This window comes from Choristoneura fumiferana, chromosome 30 (assembly GCF_025370935.1).
Source record: "Choristoneura fumiferana chromosome 30, NRCan_CFum_1, whole genome shotgun sequence".
Taxonomy (NCBI): domain Eukaryota; kingdom Metazoa; phylum Arthropoda; class Insecta; order Lepidoptera; family Tortricidae; genus Choristoneura; species Choristoneura fumiferana.
Genome location: NC_133501.1, coordinates 2,649,163 through 2,657,055, shown reverse-complemented (window position 1 = coordinate 2,657,055; position 7,893 = coordinate 2,649,163). Strand labels below are relative to the sequence as shown.

General features: G+C 40.8%; 2 long non-coding RNA genes across 2 annotated transcripts; both read left to right on the top strand.

The window, feature by feature from the left end:
* Positions 1–1,076: 1,076 nt before the first annotated feature.
* Positions 1,077–2,658, top strand: LOC141444526 (uncharacterized). The gene is made up of 3 exons (XR_012453175.1): positions 1,077–1,134; positions 2,274–2,346; positions 2,614–2,658. It is a non-coding gene; the product is annotated as an uncharacterized lncRNA (long non-coding RNA).
* Positions 2,659–2,673: 15 nt separating this feature from the next.
* On the top strand, positions 2,674–6,911 carry LOC141444525 (uncharacterized). The gene is made up of 3 exons (XR_012453174.1): positions 2,674–2,740; positions 3,851–4,007; positions 4,952–6,911. It is a non-coding gene; the product is annotated as an uncharacterized lncRNA (long non-coding RNA).
* The last annotated feature ends 982 nt before the right edge of the window (positions 6,912–7,893 follow it).

The window sequence follows — 7,893 nt, the reverse complement described above, 5'->3', positions numbered from 1 at the left end:
CACACCAGAAGAGTCACAAGTGCGTTGCCGGCCTTTAAGGTAGGAGTAGGTATCCCATCTTAGGCCTCTAGGTTGGCAACGCATCTGCAATACCCCTGGTGTTGATGTTTATGGGCGGTGGTGATCTCTTACCATCAGGAGACTCGCTTGCTCGTTTGCCATCCAGTCAAATAAAATAAAAAATTCGGTGTCGGTTTCATTCTAAAGGTGCGAGTGTGAGCACAGTGGAGCATATCGCGCGCTCACTCGCACTTATGGGTCTTACGGCAACGCGCGTTGAAGCACAGCACGCGTATCGAAATGTTATCGGTAAATGTTAAATGTTACAAAATTAAAATCAGTAAATCTTTTTTTTGTATGTGCAGTAATTATTTTAATAAATATGATTGATTAATGAGTGCTGATTATAACAAATAAATAATAGAAGTGACCGTTTTTTTTGATCATCTTCTAATTGCTTGGAAGCGCATACATTACTCACTATTTTAGTTCTATAGATAGCGTGTGCTCGACACAAGCACAACACTACGCAAAACACGTTTTAGGACCCCGCGTGCAGTGACATTTTGCGGTTAGTTTAATGTAATAGACTAGTAGAGGTAGAAGTGTTAAGCGAGCCGAGCGTCGCGAGCCGTGCAAAGTACAATCGAAAGCTTCAACTTAATTTCCACCTATTGATTAAGTATTATATAGTAATTCATAAATGTGGTTGTAAATAAAAAAAAGAAGTTAATCTGGTTCATATAATTTGGTTTTTATTGAATACGGCACTTGCGGCGTGGCCCCAAGACGACTATTACTAGTGAAGACTGTCAGTTTTTAATCAGCTGATGTTCCGACGTACGTCCATCAGTAACCTGTGAGTTTAAAGAGAGTTAGAGGATATTGACTACGTGACGAAAACCTAAGACCGCTCCCCCGCCCCTGTGACCAAGCAACTTTGAAGACTCCCCGCCCCCCGTATATGGGTCACGTAACCCCTGGAGTCACATGTCCCCCCCCAGGATAGCGTGGTGGGCCGCGGCGGCGCGTGGTTGCGGCGGGCGCTGCGGGGACCGCGTGGGGCGCTCCGGGGACGCGCCGCGGGACGCGCGCCACGCGAGGAGCCTCGTCATCGAAGCGCGCAGCCCGCAGGTCAGTAACGGCAAACACGGAATTTAAAAAATATTGGATGAATCGAACGCTTACTTTCTCAACCTCGTATCTAGCCACATTAAATTGCTTTAGAATAGGGACCGCCGTGACAACGTCAGTTCTCTTCATTGTTTGTGGCCATGACGGATCATGAAATATTTATTAGTAACAAAATAACATAATATTTACATCGATAGTAACAATAGAGCTTGTATTTTCAAAAATGAATCAAAATTATGTGATATTAAGGCATCCTACGGACATTTAAAAGACATTAGACATTAAAAAAAACTGTTCATGGTTTGTGCTGGTGCTGCATTCTGACGGCAGAACATTGCAGTAATATTCACTATTATCTTTATGTTAAGTATGATAGTGTTGATTTGTTGTATACAATTCGGGTAGATACGAGATTGAGAAAGCGGTCGAAATGCCAGTTCCAGGCGTTACTTTGCGGAGGTCCATATCAACTGAGTCTAACATCTGGTAGCTTCGTGTTGCCCTGAAGATGGGCTCTGGTTGAGTTCCAAACGCATCAGTGTAGTGTGGTGGTGGTGATAGATGGGTTTGTGTGATTTATGTGCGTTCTCGCAGTGTGGAGTGGAGGAACTGCATGAACACACATTTCTCGCATAATTGTTTCAATTCATGAATTGCGAGTTGGACTTGGGCACTAGAGTCCCTACAAATTTGTAGGTATAAATGAATGACCAGTGTTAGTAGAGCGCTGCTTCTAAGCAATTTGTACGCAGCGTGGGGTCATTTTAGATTGGTTGCCGACAGACAATTAATAAATAAGATTTTCAGACTTATTGGATGTAATATAAGAGCTGCTTTCATTTTACAAGTTTCTACAACAACTGGACCTATTGGTTTTGATTCCCAGATAATTTGTATGGAAACACTCCACGATTGTTATAATGCTCAAAACCAGGCATCCTACCACTTCAGAAAACTAATTTATCGACGAGTTTTTCCCAATGTGTCACCTTGTATATTTATCGACGTAATTTCCCCAATGTAGGTACGTCGTATATTTCATCGACGAGTTTTACCCAAAGTATCACTTGTGTATTTATCGACGAGGTCCCCCATGGCATCATGTTGTATATTTTTTTAAGTCAAATTTCATATTGCAGGTGGACATTCTGTTTCATCGTGTGCCGCTCGGCAAGATATACGTTCTCAGCAAAAGGGACCACGAAACGTTAGGTATGTTCTATTGCTGGTACTTAAATATACTGTAACTAGAAACACATTGTAAAAACTGACCAAGTGCGAGTCAAACTCGCGCACCGTGAGTTCCATACGTCTCTGAATAGCTGTCCAAATGGAATACGCATTTTACCGCAAAATAAATCTCTCGCATCTCTGTTGGCATCGCAGCCTTTAGCTTCCGGAACTGTCTTGCCGATGCGATATATAGTTAGGTGCACAGATACATGCTACGTCCTTCATGCTAACTCTGTGCCCCCTCAGGTATAAAGCTAGACAGCGAGTGCAGCATAACGTCAGTGGAGCCGCGTCGCCGCCCGCGCGCGGCCTGCCGCCGCCGGGCGCTGGGGCCGTCACCGAGGTCAACAACCGCCCCGTCAACTTGCTCAAGGTATCATTATCATCAGCATTGGCGTGCATTGGCTCGATTCCGTCGCAGAAGTAAGCCACAAGCGTTCCTGTGGCCCTGCCTGAGGCGGAATTTCCGGTGAGGAGAGGCAGGGGGAAGACGCAACGGATAATTGATACACAATTTATCGGTTGAAGTATATTTAATATCACTGAAACAGCATTAAGAAATACATTATATGTATGCATTTACACTGTATACTTATGTTAACAATAGGTTTGCACCACCTCACCGGGGAGACTTATGTGGGTACGCCGGGGCCATCTGCTCCGAGAGTCCAGCATAACCGTCCCGGTCCCCCGGCGAGGCGGAAGCGTACTGCATTCTCTCCCCGAAAAAAAGGTAGGCAGTTGGTAGTTTCCGCTGCAGCAGGGCGCCACCGGCACTAGCGCTCCCTACCCTGTTCCACGCTATAAATCACCAGCCAGTATTCAAGCATAAGGCGTTTTGTTGATTTGTCATACAAAAATAACTTTTTTATGTAGGATTGTACAGTCACCAGCATTAATATCTGCCACACCGGAGCGAGCAAAAATATCTGACACGCCCTACTGGCACTAGGAATAGAGTCGTATCAGATATTTATGCACGCTTTGTTGTGTCAGATATTGGTGCTGGTGACTGTACTACTTGTAACGTTTGTGGTTAAGAGACCTTGTGTAAATAAAACCTTTTCTCTAAATATATTATGACATTAAATTTATTTAATAAATAACACACAATATATACAATAATTAACAAATATAAATAAAAATAGGAGCTAAAACTAACCTAATCTAAACTTAAAAATTTATATTGGCAAATATCACCCAATTCGCTGCTATTGGGCAGGGTGTCCATAAGGCTGGCTGCGTGTCCTCGTTGTACGGCAATGGTAATACGTTGACCGAAGAAAGAGCCAGCCCTACGATCAGGTCACCTGTAGAACGGGCAAGCTTCTTTTTAAAACAATTAAAAAGTTTTGTAGCTTCGGGTCCCCACGGATCAACAGTTTCAACACCAAAAGCCGCAAATATGAAGCTCATATTTACGGTATTTTTCTGTTTCGGCCATTGCAGCCGCCGTGCCTTTAATGATAAAATATTCTTGCAGGGCAGCGAAGAGGAAATGAACAGGATAGGAGCCCACGGCACTGAGGTGTCGGTGCTGATACAGCCGGCGGCGCTCGTCAAGAAGATACGGTCCGCACTCAAGGCCAATAAGACTTTGCTCGGCTTGAGATGAGGCTCGCGCTCGCTTGCCGCGTAAGGTAAATCATCATTATGTCTAACACACTTGAAATCGTAATTGTTTCACCACTTCTTTCTGTCACACGGTGTAAGAGATGAGGGTCGGAAGAGATAGTAAATGTGATCGCAAACGTCAGTGTTAGATTAGACAATACGGCCACAGGTCATCCTCCCATCTCGTTGATGGACGCCCAAGGTACACACACCGTGTTTAATTGGGATTATCTAGATATGACACTCTAGGATGCCACTAGTCTCATTATTATGTCAAATTTCATATTATTCTCATAACAGTATAACGAATTGAAAAGTATAATCCACTTGTCAATTGTAATAAATACATTGCATTATATTAAAATTTAATAACTACAGGAGACGATTTAAAAAACAATTATCTCGAAATGGTTGTCGATTTACTATACATTGTAAAAAATATAGATAACCCTGTCTTCGACGACACAACGGGGTGTATTATAATCCCAAAGTACTCAAAATATGATTTAATAATAGTTTAAATAACAGCAAGTATCGTGCGTATAGAAATGCGATGGCGAAGCGAATGAATATACGGTAGACGAAAAAAATTATAAAATAAGGCTCAGGGCCTAGCTACGTTGTTGCAATCTTCGTAATTATCTTGCATTTCCATCAGGCGCTTGTACAAACCCCAATTAACCACCCTCCTTAAAGGCCGATGCACACCAGATGCGTGTGGGTGACGTGACACGCACACGCACCAGTTGTAATGTATGAAACTGTATAGAAAGATACCAGACGAGATGCGTGGCGTGCGTACTGGCATCTTTCTATACAGTTTCATACATTACAACTGGTGCGTGTGTGTGTCACGTCATGCACAGTGCACACGCATCTGGTGTGCATCAGCCTTTGGTATGGAATTCTATGCACGTCGTGTCTTATGAAATGTGAGACATATATATATATATTTTTATTATTATTTCAGATCAGAGTTCAAGCAATTATATTAAATACCGCAGCTACAAGGAATTGGATCCAATAGCAAAATATCAATGTAAAAGCATCCGTATTGCAATTTTTTTATTATTTAAATTAAAAAATGGCATCTTCAGAAAACAGGAATGCACAATTTTTTTGTGTCAAATTTGTAAAACTAATACTATCCCAGAACTTATCATATGATCTACTTTTTCTAAACATATGGTTTTTTTTTATAAATTGACGACATGACCTATATATATATATATATGTCATACATAAATTATATACGGAACTTGTATAGTCGTCGAACAGGTCATTAGGGTGATTTAAAACCGGTCAGATGAGAATTCAACTCAAATGTGAAGGATTCCGTACCACTATACAATAGGGTAGACGGCAGTCATCCAACCTATCTATATATAGCACTGTGATAGACAGCCGAGCCGTAGTCACCGGGCATTTAGCACCCTATAAGTGTGGAACCCTAAAAAGCTCACCTCTATCTAAGCCCTTTTTCGCATTCGTACCTATTTATAATTATATGTAAAAAACTTAGAAAGGGCTCTTATATGTAGTTGTAATTTCGCATAGACACATTGACGTTCCAAATCAGAAAAAATGACTTAAGTTTCTTGTAATTTTGTACTACTACATGCTAAAAGGATCTCGCGTAAGTTTTTTTACCCATATCGAGTTGTCCTTCGCATAAACGATTAAATTTATATGCTTAAGGTACCCGACCAGCACCGCCTCGACTTTCGGCGTCCACTTGTTGTCGACAGGTGGTCCACGCGCCGTCCGCGCGTGGCAACCTCGCGAGTGAGGCGATCCGGTGACGCTACGGAGTTAATGTAGTGAGCGCATGCCCATACAAATCCATATGAAGAATACTAACCGCTCGAGGCGAGACGGTTCTGGTCGGGTGCCGGGTGGCTGTAGGCTCGTCAAACACATTTTCTCGAAATGTAAGTACTGTCAACTATTACGGTACTTGACTATTTTTTATTTATTTTTTTAATCAAAGCTGTCAATGTATGTGAATCAAAAACAATTTTTAATCTACTTTACATGTAAAAGAGTAATAAAGGTTTGAAATTCGAGATAGACAGAGAAAGAAATACTAGTATGTGACGTGACATGCAAGTAGCGCCATAGCAACAGTATAGAGAAATGAGTATTTGAAGAAAGTGCTCATTTCGGGAAAGTGGGTTTTACGGGCCTAACTCATTTATAACAGGGGTAAACCGTACCGTCCGTATTTACCCCACTGAAAAGCAAACGCTAAATGCTAATGTATAGTCAGGGTTAGTGAATTTTAGATGAATATTGTCAATCTATACGTACTAAGTGATACATTTTTGAGTACATTTTACTGTATTATAATGTAAGAATTACTGTAAAAAAACGACCAAATTTTGTATAGCGTTTTTACCATGTGTGTTTTGGAGTTAGTGAATAAATAGCCTAAGTGTAATGAATATCACATAATATAGCACATCACTTCATATCTTTGTTTATCAGGTCAACTGCCGCTGTCACAATTTTGCAGGCATCTAAGCACAAATGCGTTTGTGGTACTGAGAAATTTTTCATTTTTAATGTCTGCTTCTATAACGTAGAGCGGATGCATGAGGAATCGACTAATCGCGTCAGTTAAAATATACAAATTGCCCCGATTTATGCTCCCATGGAAACATTCTCACTGCTACTATTGAGCTTATGTTTCAGTACCTCAAAATGTTATATTACATAAGTTATAATCGGCATTATTTACAAGCAATATCTATTTTAATAAAATTTGTAACGTTTATAAACTTAGTGGAAAATGCAATTGTTAGATTTTGCTGGCTTAGCTTCACAACCGATTTAAAAAAAATGCTGCAGGATTTGAGACTGTTTGGGTAAGCGGTCCGATTTTACCCCATGTTTAAAATTTCCCCGACTAACGGCTAGGCAAGGCATTACGAATCTAAATATGCTTTATTAATTTCATTGCTCAAATAAAACTTTGCTGCTGGCCGTTGTACGAATTATTGGGTGGTTCTCACTATTTTACCCCTAGGGAAGAAATGAGAAACCTTTTTTTTTTTTACTTCAAAAATCTAAGATTTTTAAGAGCATTAATGTTTTTCGGACATGCATGCAACAATTTGAATTCGCTATCTTGTCTCGCCGTGCAGCATTGACAATTACACAGTGCATGAGCATAGATGGGGAAAAATGCTAGTTGACTACCCACATTTTTCCAAAGGCCATTCATGCTATTTCATTCATGGGCTACCGTAGAATCTTAGTGAATGATTTTATTTCTCAATACAATGCTATTTGAATGAAATGCCTAGAGTGGCCTAGAGATCCAATGAGGGTTGACAGGCGAAATATTGCTAGATGGCGTTGGAATCGTAAGGTCCGTTTGACGTTACAGTAGGTACCCGGCCATAAAGATTGCACATCGGTCTTTGGAAAGAGACTCGGCTAATTTCGGCTTCGTAGAGCGTTGTCACACACTACTTATGTGACGTTTGTCAGTCGTTGTACAGGTGCAATAGAGTACGGACGCATTTAGATGAAAATATATAATAAAGAGTTGTTGAAACATCCCAAAACTTTAAATTGTACGATGGTATATTTAGGAAAAAGAGGGAACTATTCCTTTTTCTAGTAGTTGCAACAGCTCTCTATAGATATCCGAAGTTTACATGTCATTAATTTGACGTAAACTAATTAAGTCCATAAAGGTGCAGTATTTATTTGATATAAAACGTCACTTAATAAATACGATGATTGATGGACGGTCGCCAGTGTTCGGGAATCGTCGTAAACAGCCGATTCCTTTTTTCCGAAGACCGATGTGCAATCTTAATGCCGGGTACTGTACAGTCTTGCTTGCGATAGGCTCATTTATGTATTTAACGCTACGCAAAAGTTGTCATACGAATTTCGCAA